Raw genomic sequence first — 22,585 nt, 5'->3', positions numbered from 1 at the left:
TATCTATCTATCTATCTATCTATCTATCTATCTATCTATCTATCTATACATACATACATATAATTTTTCCCTCCCACTATCCTAATACTGACAAAGAACTCATGGGTTACAAATATTATCTTTCCATGCAGGAATGTAAACAGTTCAACCTTAATAAGTTTCTTAAGATTTCTCTGTTTTTTTTATCTCTTCCATGTTTCACTTGAGTCTTGTATTTGAAAGTCAAATTTTATATTCACTTCTGGTCTTTTCCTCAGGAATGAGGAAAAAGTCCACTTTTCTAGAATACTCATTAAGCATTTCAGGGGCAGGTTTACTGGGCTGTTCCTTCAAGGCTTGGAGCATTTCTTCCAGGGCAGCTACATACTTCTCCAGGCGCCACTCGCTCGGGTCGCGCTTCTCAGCCGCCAGCGCCAGCCCTATTTCATTGAATGACCATTTTTTACCCTGAAGGATTATACTCAATTTTTCTGGGGAGGTGATTCTTGGTTGTAATCATATCTCTTTGCCTGCTGGAATATCATACTCCATGCCCTGTGATCCCTTAATGTAGAAGCTGTTAAATCTTTTGTTATCCTGATTGTGTTTCCACAATACTTCAATTGCTTCTTTCTGGCTGCCTGCAATATTTTCTCCATGACCTGGGAATTATGGAATTTGACTACAATATTCCTAGGAGTTTTCCTTTGGGAATCTCTTTCAGGAGGTGATCAGTGGATTCATTTGATTTCTATTTTGCCCTCTGGTTCTAAAATATCAGGGCAGTTTTTCTTGATAATTTGGGTTGTTTTTTTTTTTTTTTAATTTAATTTATTTTTTTTAGGCAATTGTGGTTAAGTGACTTGCCCAGGGTCACAGAGCTAGTAAGTGTCAGGTGTCTGGTCTGAGGCTGGATTTGAACTCAGGTCCTCCTGACTCTAGGGCCGGTGCATCATCCACTGCACCACCTCACTGCCCCTTCTTTGTTCATTTCTTCAAAGATGATGTCTAGGCTTTTTTTTTAATCATGGCTTTCAGATAGCCCATAATTTTTAAATTATCTCTCCTGGATCTATTTTCTAGGTCAGTTGTTTTTCCAGTGAGATATTTCTATTTTTATATTGTTCTGAATTTGTTTTACAGTGTCTTGATTTCTCATAAAGTCATTAGGTTCTAATTACTCCATTCTAATTGAATGAAGTTATTGATTGTTCCTATGGTTTGCTGTTTGACCCAATCATTTTTTTAGGATTAGATTATTTTGTTTCCAATTACTTTTTAGTCTATCTTTCCATGGCCCTTTACTGCATATAATTTTTATTGCATTATGATCTGAAAAGGATACATTTAATATTTCTGCCTTTCTGCACTGGATTGTCCACCTTTTATGCCCTAGTGCATGGTTAATTTTTTGTGTATGTGCCATGTATTGCTGAAAAAAAATTATTTTCCTTTCTCTCCCCATTCAGTTTTTTCCAGAGTTCTATCATACCTAACTTTTCTAATGTTCTCTTCACCTTCTTAACTTCTTTCCTGTTTATTTTGTGGTTAGATTTATCTAGTTCAGAGAGGGGGAGGTTGAAGTCCCCCACTAAGATAGTTTTGCTTTCTATTTCTTCTGGTAACTCCCTGAACTTCTCCTCTAAGAATTTTGATGCTATATCATATGGTACATATGTTCAGTAATGATATTACTTCATTGTCTATGGTGCCTTTTAGCAGGATGTAGTTTCCTTCCTTATCACTTTTGATTAGATCTATTTTTGCTTTTGCTTTGTCTGAGATGAAGATTGATACCCCTCCTTTTTTTCTAACTTCAGCTGAAGCATAATATATTTCTGCTCCAGCCTTTTGCCTTTACCCTGTGTCTGTCACTCTTTTTCAAATGAGTTTCCTGTAAACAACATATTGTAGGATTATGTTTTTTAATCCATTCTGCTATAAACTTCTGTTTTATGGGAGATTTCATTCCATTCACATTCACAGTTATGATTACTGTCTTTGTCTTTCCATCCTTCCCTCCTCCCCCCATTTATGCTTTTCTTTCTCCTTTCTTTTTTTTCCTCCTCACTAGTGTTTTGCTTTTGACCACCACTTTCCTCATTCCTTCCTCCCTTCTATTAGCCCCTTCTCTTTTCTTCACCTTTTCCCTCCTACTGCTTATGAGGCAAATTAGGTTTCTATACCTAACTGATTATGTTATTCCCTTCCCAAGCCAAATCTGATGAGAGTAAGGTTCAAAAAATGTTCATCTCCCTCCCTTCTTTCCCTCTGTTGTAATAAGTTTCTGTGTCTTTTCTTGTAATGTAATTTGCCCTAGTCTGCCTCCTCCTTTCTTAGTACATTTCTTTAGATCAGATTAATCCACTTTCTTGGATCCATTTAACCCACTTGATTAGATTTTTTTTATCATTACCTCAAAGACAACTTATATCCACCCCCTTTATGTATATTCCTTTAACATGGTGAAATAACAATAAAGTTTTCAAGAGTTGCAAGTGTCATCTTCCCTTGCAGGGTTGTAAACAGTTTGCCCTTGTCAACAACACATTGTATCTTTCTGTCCCATTTACCTTTTTATGTCTCTCTTGAGTCTTGTCCTTGATGATCAAATTTTCTGTTGAGCTCTGGTCTTTTTATCAGGAAGGTTTGGAAGTCCCATATTTTGTTGAATATTCATCTCTTCCCCTGAAAGATCATATTCATTTTCACTGGGTAGTTGATCCTTGGTTGTAATCCAAGCTCCTTTGCCTTACAGAATATCATCTTCCACGCCCTATGGTCTTTTAATGTAGAATCTGCAAAGTCTTGTGTAATACTAACTGTGGTTCCATGATATTTAAATTATTTCTTTCTGGCTGCTTGCAGTATTTTCTCTTTGACCTGGTAATTTTGGAATTTGGCTACTATATTTCTTGGCATTTTCAATTTGGGATCTCTTTCAGGAGGTGATCAGTGGATTCTTTCTATGGCTATTTTACCTTCTGGTTCTAGGACCTCAGGACAGTTTTTCTTGATGATTTCCTGAAAGATACTGGGTAGGGTCTTTTTTTCATCATGATTTTCAGGTAAACCAATAATTTTTAAATTGTCTCTCCTGGATCTATTTTCCAGGTCAGTTGTTTTATCAATGTGGTATTTTACATTTTCATATGTTTTTATCATTTTTTTGTTTCTGTTTGACTGATTCTTGCTGTCTCATAGAGTCATTAGCTTCCATTTGTTCAATTCTAATTTTTAACAAATTGTTTTCTTCTATTAGATTTTGTACCTCTTTCCCCATTCGGTCAATTGTATTTTTAGCAACTTGTTTTCTTTAGTGTACTTTTTATCCAGTTGGACAATTGTATTTTTTAAGGATTCTTCTATCTCTCTCATTCAACTTTTAAAATCCTTCTTGAGCTTTTCTAAGAAGGCTTTTCTGGGCTTCAGACCAGTTTATGTTCCCTTTGGAGGTTCTGGATGTGGGTTTGTTGACAATGTTGTCCTCTTCAGAATTTCTGCCTTGATCTTCACTGTTCTCATAATATGAATCTATGGTATGTTTCTTTTTGCTCATGTTGTTTCCTTATTTCCTGGCCTTTAAAAAGATTGAACTCTTCTGCTGGGGAACAGAGGGCACTGATCCAAGCTTCTTGTGTTAGAAGCTTTGGGCCTGTTCACTGCCTTTGTGTTCTGGGTCCCCCAATATTGGCAGTTTGGAGGCTGGGAGCCCCAGCACACAAAGGACTCTGGCAGCTAAGGCACCTGGTGGTTTTCTGAGCTGGTTTCCATCAGTTCCCCTGCCCTCGTTGTTGGTGTTTGCCTGCTCCACCACCTGGGTTTCAGGATCTCCTCCTGGTATGCTGAGGTGGGGCTTTCAGCTAACTTCCTGGGATGCCTCTCATTCCATACTGCTCCCCTTCCCCTAGGGCAAGAGGGGCCTTTCCCATTAATCCCTCAAGCTACCTGGGCTACTGGACTGCTATTCCCCATCTTTCTTCTGGTTCAGCTGTTCCAAGGTTTTTCCTGGGGTCATATTTTCTGGGCTTTCAGAGGTTGATACAGGAGGGTGAGGGCAACTACCTTTTTATTCCTCCATCTTGGCTACTAGAAGAGGAACCTCAATCCATGCATTTTCCAAACATATTGCCTTAATGCTAAATATCAAATTATTTTGCATTGCTCTGATTTACTACAATTATGTTAATAAGAGAACACTTCTCACTATAAATGAGAGACCACACTATAATCTAGTTTTAAGACAAACTTCAAATAAATTAAATGTGGATTTACAATCACTAATGGTAACATCCAAAATTTCAATTTGCCTAAGCATTGTGCAACTTATAGGGTCCACTACTTTCATTTAGTCTATTGACTAAAGTTTAGAGTGGCAATCTTATACTCTCAGTTCCCTCTTTTAGGGTCAATGAGGATTTTATATTCCTCATATAACAAAAATACATCCTATTAATTATCTTTCAATTACAAACTTTTAGTATGCTTTTAGTAAGCAATTATTTGAGGAAATAATTCATTGCTGCAAATATTTTTATATCTTGGCTACTACTGCATTATAAAGTATAACCACATAAAGTTTTTCAAAATTTCAAAACTGATACTTTTTGTTTCCACTTTCTTTTTTCTACTTTCTTAGTCCTCTAGTCTTTATTTCCAGATCATATATCAGACTATCTATAGCATCGGTATTCTTCACTCTGCTGAATTCCTCCTTTATAATTCAGCACAAGTTTTATTATAAAATACAAATCAATCAAATACTTTTACTTTTGGGGTTCTTAAAAACTTATACATGCATGACTCATTCAAATTTGTTTTAGGTAACTGTACTTCTAGTTTACCTAAAAAAAGTTATGTTGTTATATCATTCACAGAAGACTATACTGTGGTAAGATAAAAATCCTCCCAAATTAAATTTTACTTATATTCAAGTTGCTTTCTGATTTAAACAAGTTTCTTTCTTTTCATGGACAAAAGAAGAGTTAATAATAAATGTTTTTTAAGTAACATATAAATTTAAACTGCAACCTACAAATAATTTTATTTTCCACTTTGGAGCTTCACTGATGATACTTTCAAAGCAGCTCTTTAGTTCCCTTCCCCTTCTTCCTCTTCTTCCTTTCTGCCTCTCCTCCTTCTTTTTTAACCTTCCTCCCTTGCATGTAAGCACTATAACCGTCATCCTCCAGGAAAAGAGTGTTAAAAGGTTTAAGTGCTATTTCCATGTAACTTTCACAAAGTTTTATTTTTATTTTTCCCTAAAACAAATTCCACATAATAGTACCCCAAAAATCACTAAGATAGTTCCGTATTTATTTTAAAAAAGATTCAAACCACAATTTGGAAAGACACTCTAGAAAAATTACATTTTAGTCACAAATTTAGTCTCTGATTAGTTTACAATGCCATAAAATTCTGCTGTATGGAAATAAAGATTCCCCCCTTCCTCTTTATTTGTGTCTCTTATCTGCCTCCCCAACTTAGCCAAAATTAAAATGGAGAGAGTGACAGAGACCCTCTGAATGTTTTGGAAGATCTGCAGAAAAGTTTTCACTTTACTCTTTTTCCTTTGGTTAATCAGGCACAGGAAAAAGTCAGTTTGGATTTACCAAGATACAAAACACAGATAATGCTTCTAAGATCCTTGACATCACACAAATAAAATATTTAACACTTGAAGTTCCAGAAGCATACCAGATTGGTCATTTTAAAAAATCTGTTCCTCTAAAGGAGTGCTAGAAGGTAAATTTGACTGTCCAGATCCGAAGAATACATAAAGGCAAAGAGAAAATGAGAAATTTCTGTACAAAATGATAAATATGTCAACTATTCTTATAAGTTTTTTTTTCTTCTTTCTTTACCAGAAAGATAGGAGTATTGCATGTGGAATGTTCCTTTTTTTAATTATCCCCTGTTTTTCTAGCTCCTGGAATACTGACTTTATTCCCTCAATTTGGTCTTTAGACAAGAGGCATTATTTAACAGTTGGCCAATAGCCAGCATGCTTATATTTTATAACTACAAGATTTACTGCAATTTTCCCATATCATTTGGACTAAGGGCTCATAAATTATTTGACTTGCTGCAGCATCAGGAAGTCTTTCTCCAAAGGAGGTTCCTTCCCACCAGGGTTAGCCCCTTGACTGGCAAATAAACCTGACTTTTGCTCTGCTGGTAATTCTAAACAAACCTCTCTTTCTGTACAAAATATAATTGCCCCCAGCTTACATCACAGGTCACATCTTAATCTTATAGATGTGTCTATTGGAAACCTTCCTGTGTTATTTTATTTTTCAATCATAACTGACAGAGAAGACCTCAGCAATAAACTGCCTAGTCCCAGCTCTGTGATTGCTGCAAGAGAAATTCCTCCTCTGAATGACTTAGAGTTCTTGGGATTTGGCCTCAGGACCTCACCAAGAAAAAATAAAGGTGAAGACATTTTCAAAAACTGCAGTATCTCTTACTTACAAGGGTGGCCAATTTAGCATCTCATCCTTTACTGGTCTTTAATGGTCTCAGCTGAATCCCATCACTACCTCCAGAATTGTAAGATGAAATTCAGACACCAAAGCTGGAGGGATGTTAGGATAGCTTTATTATGAGATTCAAAAAACAGCAATCACTCAGAGTATGTGCATATAGGCAGTCCACATGGGAGTATAATTATGGGGTTATGGGAGATGGACTTTTATACACAGGAGTGGAGAAGTGAGGAATTTTCCAGGTGGTTCCAGACCATCTCATGGTTATCAGAAAGACATACAATTAAAACATTCCATGGTTTGGGAGAGTTGTGATATCTATTATTAAAAACTTTGGCTGTTGCAACACTTTTAGGGCTGTAAAAAGAGACAGGATCCTGAGGTAGATAAGTACCAGGAACTAGATGGAGGAACTTTATAAAATGGAGTCACTTTGGTTATTTTGACATTTACAGTTTTTCCTACCTCTCTTCTTTCCTGTATGCCTGCTCCATCACTGAATATTTCCTGATCCATCAGAATTTGTGTATCTAGGGTTCTATCATCCTCACCTTTTCTCTTTTCTTCTTTCCCTACACTCACTCTCTTGGAAATCTCACCAGATACCTTGAGTTCAAGTTACCTATAAAGATAACTTCAAAATCTACATATCTAGTTCTGAAAATCCTGCTGAAATCCAGTAATCCATTGTCATTTGTCTTGTATATATTTTCTTCTGGTAATCTTATGCTCAGCTCAAATTCAATATTTCAAAACAGACATAATTAGCCCTTCTTCCCAAAAACAAAACCTGTCTATGAATATGGGACTATTCTGAGTGTCCCCATCTGTTTATGAAGGGACCAGGAATTCATCTTCAAAAACAGAAAATATCCTTGCTTTACTCACTGTCTATTTGGGGGACTGCTTTACTCACTGTCTATTTGGGGGACTGGAAGAGACTTAGGGTTTAAAAGCTGGAAAACCCAGAATCATCACTGCTGTTTCATAATTTATTAGGCAATGGACTACAGGGTGGTTGTATATAGTAAAGAACAAGTACATTTCATAATCACTATAAATTAGCATGAGGTGTTTAGCTTAAGAGCCCCAAGCCATGGACTAAGATTGAATAAGTAATACAAGAAAATACTAAGCCCAAAGAAATCATATTTTCTTAAAAACCCTTCCCTACACTAAACTTTTATCAATGGTGTCACCATTTCTCTAGTCTTATAGGTTTACAACCTCGAAATTATCCTTGACTCCACACTTTCCCATAACCAAAATAAACAATTAGGTGCCAAATTTTACCTTTTCTAATCTCAAAATATTTTAAAAATCATTCCTTCTCTTCATTCAATCAAATTCCCATTTAGTGCAGACCCTCATTATATCTTAGGAAGACTATTGCAATGTCTTACTAATTGGACACCTATTCCATGCCATATCTGAAAGTCATTCCCACTGTAACATTCCTGACAAGTGGTCATCCAGCCTCTACTTGAACATCATGAATACATGTGCTCCTTACATGTATACCTTTCTACATGTGCCCTCAAAGTGTATTCACATTTCTTCCTGATAATATGTATTTGTCAGAAATGAAAAGTAGTCTCCTTTTTGCTTCATATACCATCCTGTTCAATTAAAGTAGACTATTAACTCTGAATATTATTGGAAACAAGAAAGATTGTCTAGTATTCACAATGACTTCTCATTCCACAAACAGGACAAAGCGTACATTTCTTGTGTTACTAACCTTGACCAGGGAGCTTCTTAGTGACATCCGGTATCACCAATAAGAATTAGCATTTTGGAAATACTTTTTTTTCCCAATTAATAAGGATTTATTTTCTCTCATTATTACATTTTCTATTGGGAAAAGAAAGAAAGAAAAAGATAATTTCTTTATACCAAATGTACATATTCAACCAAAACAATTCCAGCATTGGTCATGTACAAAAATATGTTTTATTCCATACTTTGAGTCCAGGATCTCTCTGCCAGGAGGTGTGTAGTGTAGTTCATCACTGGTCTTCTGGAATGGTTGTTGTGTTCATCAAAATATTTAAGTCTTTTAAAGTTGTTTTCCTTTACAATTTTGTTATTATATAAATTGTTCTGTGAGCTGAATCATTTGGGGAAGTACAAGGGAAGTATATAATGTCATAGTTTCACCTAAGCCAGAAAACCTGAGACCAGAGAATTTGTCAGGTAGTTTCATTATACCTATTAGAGATAATTGTTATTCTCCTCTAGGAATAGAATCTGCTTCTGAAAAGTAGCAGTTCTGCTATTTGGATATTTGGATAGATGTAGTTCTGCTATTTGGATATTTTTGAGAGATATCATTTTGAGTGCATAGTGACTCCATGTTTATAACCTATCTTTCTATTTTATTCAGCAATACTCATTCTTTAATGGAATTTTTCTGCTTTTTTTTTCTTACATTGCTTAATGGGTTCTCCAAAATTAAATCATCTAATGTGATTACCATTGTTATCTTCATTAGTATAAAATTAGCATTTTCTGGGTTACAGAAATAACACTTTGACCAAGAGGTATCTTTCATGTTCTTTCAGTAAAGAGTTAAAGTGTGTAAAAGCAAGGAAAAATAAAAGAAAAAGGGACTCAAATTTAATATGAAATATACTATCAGGTATAGAAGTGGGAAACGTTTACAGTTTTCTTCTACAGATATCGCATAAATACATACAGAGGTTTTGATTGCACTCACAAACTGGCAAATTATAGTTGGCCAGGATATATGAAAATGGCTTAGTCACCAAATTCAGATTAATTTTAGTCCCAAATATATTGTGCCTAAAATAGTCTGACCAAAAAGCAAACGACATTATATTTTTTTTTACCCTATTGATTTAACAGAAAACATTCATTTTTTAATAAAGTAGACTAAGGGGGCAGCTAGGTGACACAGTGTATAGAGCACTGGTTGTGGATTCAGGAGGCCCTGAGTTCAAATCTGGCCTCAGACACATAACACTTACTAGCTGTGTGACCCTGGGCAAGTCACTTAACCCCATTGCCTAGACAAAAAAAATAAGTAGACTAAGGTCATATGAGTACTCATTGACTCAAATTTATTTTAAGTCCTACATATAAAAAAAATAAATTTGAGAACAGCAGTATGAAGTCAAGAAGGCAGATGAGTTTTCTGTTTAATCACTAGCTGGTTTTCAAACTGCATTGTATTCGTCTGTTTTCCCTCACCATGGAGACAACATTATACGGGGATAGAAAACTGCCCTCAGAAGCAGGGAAGACCTACATTCAAGTACTATTTCTGAAAAAAATACTGCCTGTGGGGCACCAAGCAAATTATTTAATCTCTCAGTATGCTAGATAACTCACTAAGACTGTTCCAGATAAGATGATGACCTGTATTGATAGAGTAAATTTACTGATCTAAATTTGCATTGTTTTCTTTTTGTCACAGATAACATTTTTGTCCAGTGCAAAAATAAAATTCTATCAGACTATTCAAATATAAGATATTCTTGGCTAATCATTGACTTTTTATATAGAAGCTATGTGGTAGATAGTCAGCCTCAAAACCAGGACAAATCCCACCTCTGTGTGACCCTAGGCAGATCAGCTAATCTATTGGTGTTCTATTCTGGTGGCATTAGACTCTAAGAGAAGTAAAGGGTTTACTATTCCATACATAAAAATCCATGTGGGGCACATATTGACTCAGCTTTAATATGTAATATTATGAATATTTTATTGTATTTTATGCATTTTGTTAAATATTTCCCAATTACATTTTATTCAGTTTCAGGTGAAGAGTTGGGCAGCATATGCCCAAATTTTGTATATTCTATGTATCATATATATGTCACCTTCTTTCCATTCACTCTACCACCACTCTAGTCTTTTCTTTCATCACTTCTCATTTGGAATATTGAAATAGCAAGGAAAGAAAAATTAGAATTTTTTGGTTTTTGTGAAAACTATGAAAAAAATAATCTGACCACTATATTTTAGGAAATCTTGCCCAAAATTTTCTCAAAGGTATTGAAAAAATATTTTAAATCAACATGATTAATAGGATATTAAAAGGGATACATTCAATATTCAAAGTACCCTGAACAAGTTATTGTTAAACTTTTAGACTACAACAATAAGATAATTTTATAAGTAGCCAAAATAAAAACATTATATATCACAGCTCCATGAAGATCATACATAGTAAATTATTTAAAACATTTTTGTCATTACAGAGGTAAAACAAAACAATTATTTGTTTTCATTAATAGGTAAGTAATTTTAAAATGGGCATAGGGAAAAAGAGATAATGGAGGAGAGGAATAAGAAGATTTACAAATTTATAAAGAAAGAAAGAGAGAAAAATAAATAGCCTAAAGAAGGACTAGTGAAGCAAGGAAAGGAATTCTCAGTGATATGATCAATTAGAAAGCAAGGCAGAAAGGAACATTTCTTTTGAAAAACATAGAAATCATTGGAGTAAATATAGAACCAATTTCAATGTTTTATATGTGTTGAGATTGGGATATTATTCCAAATATGAAGAACACAATACTGAAAAAATATGTATGAATCAATATTGAGAGAAGAAAGCCAAACAGTACAAAGAATGTACAAACATAACTATACAATAATAACAAAAAGCAGAAAAATACAGAATACTAAACTATTCAGAAGTGTTCAGTAGAAGGAATAGGTGATTTTTTTTACTTTCTTCATAAAGTTAAGACATATAGTATTTCCTACACAAATTATAAAGAGCAGAAATATATCTTTTCATATCACTATTGTTAATGTTTCTTTTAAACAAAATTAACTTCTTATGGTTGATGTGTATATCATTTGAGGGCAGCCAGGTGGCATAGTAGATCAAGTTCTACACCTAGAATCAGGAAGAACTGATTTCAAATCCAGCCTCAGACACTTACTAGTTGTGTAACCTTGAGCAAGGCACTTGACCCTGGTTGCCTCAGTTTCCTCATCTGTTAAATGAGCTGAAGAAGGAAATGGCAAACCACTTCAGTATCTTCACCAAGAAAACCCCAAAAGACGTCACAAAGGGTCAGACACAACTGAAAACAACTAAACAACAAAATTATATGATTTCAGAATAATTAGATTTTTGTCATTTCTGTCAATTGAGAAATTCCTTAAAAATAACCCAGCAAAATGTTTGTTTAATTACATGGACCCTTCAATTCTTTAATAACAATGAAATAGGCCCAGATAAAGTCAGCCTCCACATTAGTTACTCAATTTTCCATTCAATTTTAGTTCATGTTCAATATTTATTCAGCTGCCTTTATGTTGGTTATGCTAATCTGCCAATATTGTCTCTTTTAGCTGGTAAGGGAAGAGCTGATCACCTTCCTTTATGAAGCATAAATTCAATTACTGTATGCAAGTTGGGAAAGAAATGATTTTTGATGGTGATAAGTTAATCACATGCAGTTTTCTAAAACAAAGGAAAAAATAGAAAAGGATTTTTAATGCTTTTTTTTAAGATTGGCTAAACACTAGTTAATTCCTACTTAAATATTTCATAATGTTCAGGTCATTATTTTTGCCTATACCAATGATATAGATAGTCATATTCTATAATTAGACAACTTAGATCATTTTAGATAACTTTAATTCCTCTTGGCATTCAGGAAAGTTACTACTTTTCTTGGCTGCAATTCTTCAGCTAATTTACAAAGTGACATAAATATGGATTTTCTTTTCCTTAGAAGAATGCCTGATAATGAAAGAACTTCATTTTCTTCTAACTACTAAGTAGTCAAGAAATGTTAAATAACACACATGCCTTTACAGCCTTCACCCCACTGTGCTTGGCATTTCATAAAATCACAGAATCATTTGTACATCTGCTGTCTCATTTGCAATCAATCTAAATTATTGGATGTTGTGGCACACAGAAAATATTGAAAGCAAAGACAAAAATAAATCAAAGTCACAATAATGATGATGATGCAACTGCAATTAGTTATGTGTGCAATCAGCCAGTAATTGAAATGCTACTGTATATTTAACATGGTGAAAAAAAATGTTTGTTGTGTATTTAGAAGTGAATGACATTAAATGGATTATGAAATGCCTTAATCTTTCGGTTGAGTACTCTGCACTTAGATTGCTTTACAATGCATGTCTTTTAATCATTTGGCCCATCTACATGTAAGCCTACTCTAAGAATCTCAGAGTTAGAAAGAATATCATAAGCCAGCTAGTCCAACTTATCCACAAAAACACAAAAATATTTCTACCATAACATACCTGAAAGGTGGTCAACAAGCCTTTGCAAGAAGACTTCCTGTGAGAGTGAACCCACTTTCTTCAGATTGACCTCATTCAATTTCAGAATAGTAGTAACGTTTAGGAACATTTTTTTCTTAAATCAAGCTTAAATTTTCATCTTTGAAAATTCCATTCTTTGTGTCCCATTCCTTCTAGAGATAAACAAAACAAAATGACATCTTTCAAATACTTGAAGAGTCTTTTTTTTGTTTTTTTTTAAAATTTCGGGCTCCAAATTTTCTCCCTTCTTCACTCCCCACCCAAGCTCATTGAACAGGCAAGCAACTAAATATAGGTTATATATGTACAGTTATGCAAAACACTTCCATAGTAGACATGCTGTGAAAAACTGACTCTATTTCCCTTAATTGTATCCCCCCCCCCATTTATTCTATTCTTTCTTTTGACCCTGGCCCTCCTCAGAAGTATTTCCTTCTGGTTATCCCCTTTCCCAATCTGCCCTCCTATCATCCCCCTGATCTCTTTTCCCCTTCCCACCCTATTTTCCTGTAGGGTAAGACAGATTTCCATACCCAATAGAGTGTGCATGTTATTCCCTCCTTAAGGGAATCTTATGAGAATAAGATTCACTCAATCCCTCTCACCTTCCCCCATTTCCCCTCCACTATAAGAGCCTTTTCTTTTCTGTTTTTTTTTAAGATAATTTACCCCATTCTACCTCTCCCTTTCTCCTTCTCCTAGTAAAATCCTTTCTCACCCCTTAATTTTATTCTCCAGATATGACCCCTTCATCTTCAACTCACCCTGTGCCTTCTATCTATCTATATATACATACATTTATTTCTTTCCCTCCAACTACCCTAATACTGACAAAAATCTCATGAGTTACAAATATCATCTTTATATGCAGGAATATAAACACTTCAACCTTAATAAGTCTCTTATGATTTCTCTTTCCTGTTTACCTCTTCATGTTCCACTTAAGTCTTGTATTGGAAAGTCAAATTTTCTATTTGGCTCTGGTCTTTTCATCAAGAATCCTTGAAAGTCCTCTATTTCACTGAATGACCATATTTTCCCCTGAAGGATTATATTCAGTTTTGCTGGGTAGGTGATTCCTGGTTGTAATCCTATCTCCTTTGCCCTCTGGGATATCATATTCCATGTCCTATGCTCCCTCAATGTAGAAGCTGCTAAATCTTGTATTATCCTGATTTTGTTTCCACAATACTTGAATTGTTTATTTCTGGCTGCTTGTAATATTTTCTCCTTGACCTGGGAACTCTGGAATTTGGCTACAATATTCCTAGGAGTTTTCCTTTGGGGATCTCTTTCAGGAGGTGATCGGTGGATTCTTTCAATTTCTATTTTGCTCTCTGTTTCTAAAATGTCACGGCAGTTTTCCTTGATAATTTCTTAAAAGATGATGTCTAGGCTCTTTTTTTGTCATGGTTTTCAGATAGTCCAAATATTTTTAAGTTATCTCTCCTGGATCTATTTTCCAGGTCAGTTGTTTTTCCAATGAGATATTTCACATTGTTTTCTAATTTTTTATTTTTTGGATTTGTTTTACAGTGTCTTGATTTCTCATAAAGTCACTAGCTTCCAGCTGCTCTATTCTAATTTTTAAGGAAGTATTTTCTTCAGTAAGCTTTTGGACGTCCTTTTCCATTTGGCCAATTTTTCTTTCTAGGGCATTCTTCTCCTCATTGGCTTTTTGGACCTCTTTTGCCATTTGGGTTAAGCTATTTTTTAAGGTGTTATTTCCTTCACTATTTTTTTGGGTCTCCTTTAGCAAGCTGTTGACTTGTTTTTCATGATTTTCTTGCATCACTCTCATTTCTCTTCCCAGTTTCTTTCCTCTACTTCTCTTACTTGCTTCTCAAAATCCCTTTTGAGCTCTTCCAAGGCCTGAGGCTGATTCAAAATTTTCTTAGAGGTTTTGGATGTAGGAGCTTTGAATTTGTTGTCTTCTTCTGGTTCTATGTTTTGATCTTCTTTGTCATCAAAGTAAGATAATATAGTCTGACTCTTTTTGTACTGCTTACTCATGATCCTGGCCAATTACTTCAGTTTTAAACTCTTTGTTAAGGTAAGAGTCTGCTTCCAATGTGGAGAATGTACTGTCCCAAGTTTTGAAGGTTTGTATAGCTGTTTTCAGAGCTACTTCTGGGGACCTCCAAATTTTCAGTTCTTCCAAGGTCCTCTGATAAGGGGTGAGGTGTTTCCTCTCCACCACCACAACAAGCTCCCCCATACCAGCACTCCTCCTTGCCCCATGACCACCGCTCAGGACTGTGACCCAGATCCAACCACGGGCAAAGCAAGAGATTCCTGCCTCAACCCTGGCAAAGAGATCCCTGCAATCCCCCTCTGATCAGCCACTCGATTCCTCCTCAGTCTGTGGGCCAGATGCTCAGGAGGCAGCTGCGGCCTGTGCTCAGGAATTGTGACTGAAACCTAGCTTCTCTCTCTCACTGCAGTCACAGACTTTTCCCACTGATCTTCTAAGTTGTCTTTGGTGTTTGTGAGTTAAGAAGTCTGGAAACTGCCACAACTGCCTGTAATTCAGTCCTCTGAGGCCTGCTCCAGGTTCACAGCAGCTGCGCACCCACACTGTACTGTGCTCCCCTCCCTACCCGGTAAGATATACCTTTCTGATCAACCATCCAGAATGTCTTTGGCTGGAAATTTATTTCACTCTGTATTTTTGTGGGTTCTGCTGCTTTAGAATGTGTTTAGAGCCATTTTTATAGGTAGTTGGAGGGGTTTGGGGTAGACCTCAAGCAAGTCACTGCTTTCCCTCCACCATCTTTATTCTGCTCCCCCTTTAAGACCCTTTCTTCCCCTCCCCAAATCTCCTGTAGTCTCTATGCCACCAACTCTTTCAACTAATGTTCATATGACATAAATTCTAAAGGTTGACCTCTAGTTCAACCTAACCTTACCAAGAATTCCCTAAAAAACCAATCATAAGTGCATATTCAACCTTTATTTGAAGATCTCCAATGAGGAGTCATCCATGTTTTCTCAAGACAACCTATTCTGCTTTATGATAGCTATGATTATTATGGTATTTTCTAATATATTCAGGTGTTATTATTTTCTTGGCAATTTATATTTACTCCTTACTTCTGTTTTCTGAGCCTAGAAAAACACATCTATATTAGATTCTTAAATTTGTTTTTTGTAACATTGATGCATATTTCCTCTTTCAATTATTATACGTTGGGATCTTGAGCAACTCACTACATTTCTAAAAACTTCAGTTTCCTGATCTGTTAAATGATGAGCTTTTATTAGATTATCTATGATGTCACTTAGAGGCAGAATGATATAGAGTAGGTGCTACAGAAGTTCCAAAACTTATTTGGACTAATGCCCTCTTAAAAAAAAATACTCAGCACCCCTCCTAGAATTCTACTCTCTTTAACCCTTTAATTCCTCTCTGAACAACATTAAAATAACATCTCAAAATGAATTCTGGAATGGCAGAACCAACAAAAGGATAGGGTAAAACAAATTTCCAGCCCAAGACAACTCATAAGGTCAGCATAAAAAGTCTATTCACTGGAGTGAAAGTGGAGCACAACTCAGTGAAAATCCTACTTAAAAAGCCAGCAGCAGACTTTGTGGGGTAAGTATTGGCAGTCATGATTTCTGCACCTCTCAGTCCACAGATGGTAAGGGCAAAACCGATCAGAAAGATATTACAAGGGATACTTTGTTAGCACCTGTTGTCCATATTAGGTTCTAGGTTTCAATCCCAGAGTGAGCAATAACACTAACAGGAGTGGAGACTCTAATGACTGTTGCAAGATGGAAAAGAATGCTTGTGCTCACTCATAGACCACAACAGAATCCAGGAGAGCAATAATTCACTTCTTAAATAATACTACAATGGAAACACTGAAAACACATAGAACAGCAGAAATAGTTCTGAAAATAGTAGCACAAAAAACATGAAACTTGGTATAATGCTCCCCCTACCATGGGAACAAAGCCCAATCTTAACATAAAGTTGGAAGTGAAGAAATAAGTTGGAAAAATGGGCAAAAAAATAACAAAAAGGAGGGCAGGACTCTGCTGCTTTGCCCATACTTGGATTGGGGTCACAGTCCTGGGTGGAAGGCTTAGCGCAAGGAGGAACATTAGCACAACAGAGTTTATGGCAGAAGATTAACAGGGACCCTTGTCATGGCTCCAGGGCAGAAAGGAATGCTTGGGTTCACTCACAGACCAGTACACAGTACAAGAGAATAGTGAACACACCTCTCCCTAGATGATACCACCTTGAAAGAACTGAAAACTAACAGGTCACCAGCATTACCTAAGAAAAAGCTCAACAAAACCCCTGAAGTTTAGGACAGTGCATCCTCCACCCTGGAAACAGGACCCTGCTTTAACAAAGAGTTAAAAGTCAAGTAATAGGGTAGGAAAATGAACAAATAACAGAAAAAATTCTGACCAAAGTAAGTTACTGTGGTGACAAGGAAGTTCAAAACACACACAGAAGAATGTAACAAATTCAAAGCTCTTACATCCAAAGCCTCCAAGAAAAATATCAATTGGTTTCAGGCCATGGGACAACTCAAAAAGGATTTTTAAAATGAAGTAAGAGAGTTAGAGGAAAAATTAGGAAAAAAATGAGAATGATGAAAAAATTCATGAAAAAAGATGAAGGCACAAAAAAAATGAAGAAAATAACACTTTAAGAAACAGAATAGGCCAAATAGTAAAAAAAAAACACAAAAAAACAAAAAGGTACAAAAAGCAAATGAAGAAAAGAATGCCTTGAAAAATATTCACTGAAAAGAGCTTCTTTTTAAAAAATAAAATTAACCAAATGGAAAAAGAGGCATGAAAATTCACTGAAGAAAAGAATTCCTTAAAAAGCAGAATTGGAAAATTAGAAAAGTGCAAAACCTCACTGAAGAAAATAATTCCTTAAAAATTAGAATTCAGCCAGTGGAAGCTAATGACTTTATGAAACATCAAGTAGCAATAAAACAAAACCCAAAGAATGAAAAAAATAGAAGAAAATGTGAAATAACTCATTGGAAAAAAGCAACTGACTTGGAAAATAGACACAGGAGATAACAATTTAAAAATTGCTGGACAACCTGAAAGCCATAATAATAATAATAATAATAATAATAATAATAATAAGTGTACAGATCCTCTTTCAAGAATTTATCAAGGAAAACTGCCCCAATCTTCTAAAACCAGAGGGTAAAATAGAAATGGGAAAAATTATCTGATCACCTTCTGAAAGAGATCCCAAAATGAAAACTCCCAAGAACATTATAGGCAAATTCCAGAGCTCACAAATCAAGGAGGAAATATTGCAAGCAACCAGAAAGAAATAGTCCAATTATCATTGAGCCACAGTCAGAAAAACCAAGATTTAGCAGCTTCTTCATTGAAGTATTGAAGGACTTGGAATATGATATTCTGGAGGGCAAAGGAGCTAAGTTTGGAACCAAAAATTACTTAACCAGCAAAACTGAGTATAATCCTTCAGGGGGCAAATGGCTATTCAGTGAAGTAAAGGACTTTGAAACATTCTTGATGAAAAGATCATAGTTGAATAGAAATTTTTATTTTCAAATACAAGTCTCAAGAGAAACATAAAAAGCCATATTTTTGGAGATGTGATTTTTCCTCTGAAACCTGCTTTAATTTCTTTCCAGATATTTTGCCATGGTGTGTCACCATATTATTATTTCTTCCATAGCATTTAATTCTAACACAGTCATTGTTTTATTATAATGCTATTTTTTCCATTCAGTTTGAGTCTTTTGTTGGGTTCATTTTATTAATAATTTCATTTTATTATGATCAATAAAATATATTCAGTATATCAACTTTTTTCATATATATTCATAGCTTCTCTCATGCTTATTTTATGGTTCATTTTTAAAGGTTTCATGTAGTGCTAAGAAATATCTACATTCTTTAACATTCCCATTCAGAAAATGTATGTTTTTAAACTAAATTTCCAACTTGTTTTGAGTTACATATTGTATTTATTCTGCCTTTGTTTTAGATTCTTTCAAACATAAAGTGATAAAAAACAGTAAAGTCTAGTTTTAATATTGTGGATCTAGGTAGTATGTGTGACATGTGTACATATATACATATATACATATATGCATAAGTATATGTACATAGATAGATATATATTAATATAGCTAGATAAATAGATATGTACATATGTATGCAAATTGGTTTACATTTCCTTTAGGAATTTTGATGATATACTTTATGGCAGAAATATGGTTGATAGTGATATTAATTCATTGTCTATAGTCCCTGTAAGCATAGGATCAGTTTCTCAATTGTATCTATTGACATAGTGAATTTTTAATTTACTTTCTCTAATAAAATAACTAAAGCTTCTTCTTCTGAGAATTTACCTAACACAGAGTAAATTTTATTTTAACCTCTCAAAAATTTGTAATATATGTTGAAAATTTTCCTTACATGTGGTTGGTAGAAAATAAAATAAATAATAAATATATTTTTTGGAATTTTTTTTAAAAAATTAGAAAAAAACAGAATAGGCCAAATGATAAAACAGGCACAAAAATTCACTGAAGATTAAAAATTCATTAAAAAGCAGAATTTGTCAAATATAAAAAGATCTGAAAAAATTCACTAATGGGAGGAACACTTAAAAAGTTAAATTGGCACCAGTATCAAAAATGAAAAGGGTGAATCCACCACCAAGGAAGAGGAAATTAAAACAAAAATTAGGAACTATTTTGCCCAACTGTTTGCCAATAAATTTGACAATCTTAGTGAAATGGATAAATATTTACAAAAAATGTAAATTACCCAGCTTAACAGAATAGGAAGTAAAATATTTAAATAAACCCATCTCAGAAAAAGAAATTAAACTAGCCATTGATGAACTCCCTAGGAAAAAATCTCCAGGGCCAGATGAATTTACAAGTAAATTCTATCAAACATTTAAAGAACAATAAATTCCAGTACTATATAGACTATTTGGGAAAATAGATGAAAATACTATGACCACGTAAGATTTATACCGGTATGCAGGGCTGGTACAAAATCAGGAAAACTATCAGTGTAATTGATGATAAAAACTAACAGAAACCACACGATCATCTCAATAGATGCAGAAAAAGCTTCTGACAAAATGCAACACCAAATCCTATTAAAAACACACTAGAAAGCATAGGTATAAATAGAGTCTTCCTTTAAATAATAAGTAGCATCTATCTAAAACCTTCAGCAAGCATCATATGCAATGGGGACAAGCTAGAAGCATTTCCAATAAGATTGGGGGTGAAACAAGGATGTCTAGTACCACCACTGTTGAGGAATATCGTACTGGAAACTTTAGCCTTACAAATAAGAGAAGAAAAAGAAATGAAAGAATTAGAATAGGCAAAGAAGAAACAAAGCTATCACTCTTTGCAGATGACATGATGATACACTTAGAGAATCCTAGAGAATGAAGTAAAAAACTACTTGAAATAATAAACAACTTTAGCAAAGTTGCAGGCTATAAAATAAACTCACATAAATAATCAGCATTTCTATATATTACCAACAAAGCCCAACAGCAAGGGATAGAAAGAGAAATTCCTTTTAAAGTTACTGTAGACATTATAAAATATTTAGGAGTCTACCTGCTGAAACAAACCAAGGAACTCTATGGACACAATTACAAAACACTTCTCATGCAAATAAAATCAGATCTAAATAATTGGAAAAAACATCAGTTGCTCGTGGGTAGGCTGAGCTAATATTATAAAATGAAAATTCTACCTAAACTAATTTACTTATTCAGTGCCATACCAATCAAACTACCAATAATTATTTTATAGAGTTAGAAAAAATAATAACAAGATTCATTTGGAAGAACATAAGGTCCAGAATATCAAGGGAACTAATGAAAAGAAATGCAGTGGAAGGTGGCCTAGTCATTCCAAATCTTAAATTGTATTGTAAAGCATCAATTATCAAAACTGTGTGGTATTGTCTACACAATAGAGTGGTGGATCAGTGGAATAGGTGAAATATACAAGAGACTGTAGTCAATGACTATAGTAATCTATTATTTGATAAACCCAAAAATCCCAGTGTCTGGTATAGGAACTCACTCTTTGACAAAAACTGCTGGCAGAAATGGAAAAGAGTATGGCAGAAGCTAGGCATAGACCAAAATCTCACACCATATACTAAGATAAAGTCAAAATGGGTTCATGATTTAGATATAAAGGCTGATAGTATAAGCAAAGTCTGAGAGGAAGGAATAATTTACTTATCAGATTTATGGAGAACAGAAGAATTTGTGACCAAACAGGAGATAGAGAACATTATGAAAAGCAAAATGGATAACTTTGATTACATTAAATTGAAAAGTTTTTGCACAAATAAAGCCAATGCAACCAAGACTAGAAGAAAAGTAGAAAATTGGGAAAACATTTTTACAATCTCTCTCAGTCTCTCAGATAAGGGCCTCATTTCTAAAATATATAGAGAATTAAGTCAAATATATAAGAATACAAGTCATTCCCCAATTGATAAATGGTCAAGGGATAGGAACAGGCAGTTCTCAGATGAAGAAATTAAAGCCATCTTTGTCATATGAAAAAATGCTCTATTGTTTAGAGTAATGCAAATCAAAACAACTCTGAGGTACCACATCACACCTATCAGCTTGATTAGCATGACACAGCAAGAAAATTATAAATGTTGGAGAACATGTGGGAAAATTGGAACACTAATGCATTGTTGGTAGAGTTGTGAAATGATTCCAACCATTTTGGAGAGTAATTTGGAACTATGCCCAAAGGCATGTAAAAATGTGCATATCCTTTGACTCAACAATAGCACTTCTAGGGTTACATCCCAGAGAGATCATACAAATGGGAAAATGACCCACATGTACAAAAATATTTATAGCAGCTCTTTTTGTGGTGACAAAAAATTGGAAATTGAGAGGATGCCCATCAATTGGGGAATGGCTGAACAAGTAGTGGTATATGAATGTAATGGAATACTATTGTGCTATAATAACTGATGAATAGACTGACTTTAGAAAAACCTGGAAAGACTTGTATGGTCTGATGTTAAGTGAAATGAGCAGAACCAGGAGAAAGCTGTACACAGTAACAGCCATGTTTTGTGATGACTAATATTGATAAACTCAACCCTTCTTGGCAAAACAAGGATCTAAGACATCTCCAAAAGCCTCATGTTGGAAAATGTTATCCATATCCAAAGAAAGAACTATGGTGTTTAAATGCAGATTGGAGCATACTATTTGCTATTTTTTTTCTTCTGTTGTGTTTTGTTTCCTCTTTCTGGTTGTTCCTCCTAATGGTTCTAATTTTTACTTACAATATCACTCATGTGAACATTTGTTTAATAGGAATATATGTGTATAGCCTATATCAGATTGTGCCCCATCTTGGGGAAGAAGGTGGGAAAGGAGTTGGGGAGGGAGAGGGAGAAAAATTTAAAACCAAAAGCTTAAAAAACATTAAAAAAAGTAAAATTGGCCAATTGGGAAAAGATATACAAAAGCTCACTGTAGAAAACAGCTCCTTAAAAATTAGAACTGGGCAAGTGAAAGCTAATGGCTCCATGATACAATACATGAAGAATCAATAAAATCAAATAAAAAGACTGAGAAAAATAGAAAAAAATGTGAAATATCCCCTTGGAAATACAACTGACTTGGAAAATAGATCAAAAAATTATTTAAGAATTACTGAACTCTCTGAAAGTCATAATTAAAATGAGCTGAGTTTAGGAGCTTAAGAGTTTAGGGGGAAAGATAATGAGTTCTGCTTTGGATATGTTGAGCTTAAGATGTCTACTGGATGTATGGT

This window comes from Vombatus ursinus, unplaced genomic scaffold, assembly GCF_900497805.2.
Source record: "Vombatus ursinus unplaced genomic scaffold, bare-nosed wombat genome assembly UNPS02015408.1, whole genome shotgun sequence".
Lineage (NCBI taxonomy): Eukaryota > Metazoa > Chordata > Mammalia > Diprotodontia > Vombatidae > Vombatus > Vombatus ursinus.
This window is presented reverse-complemented; position numbering follows the sequence as displayed.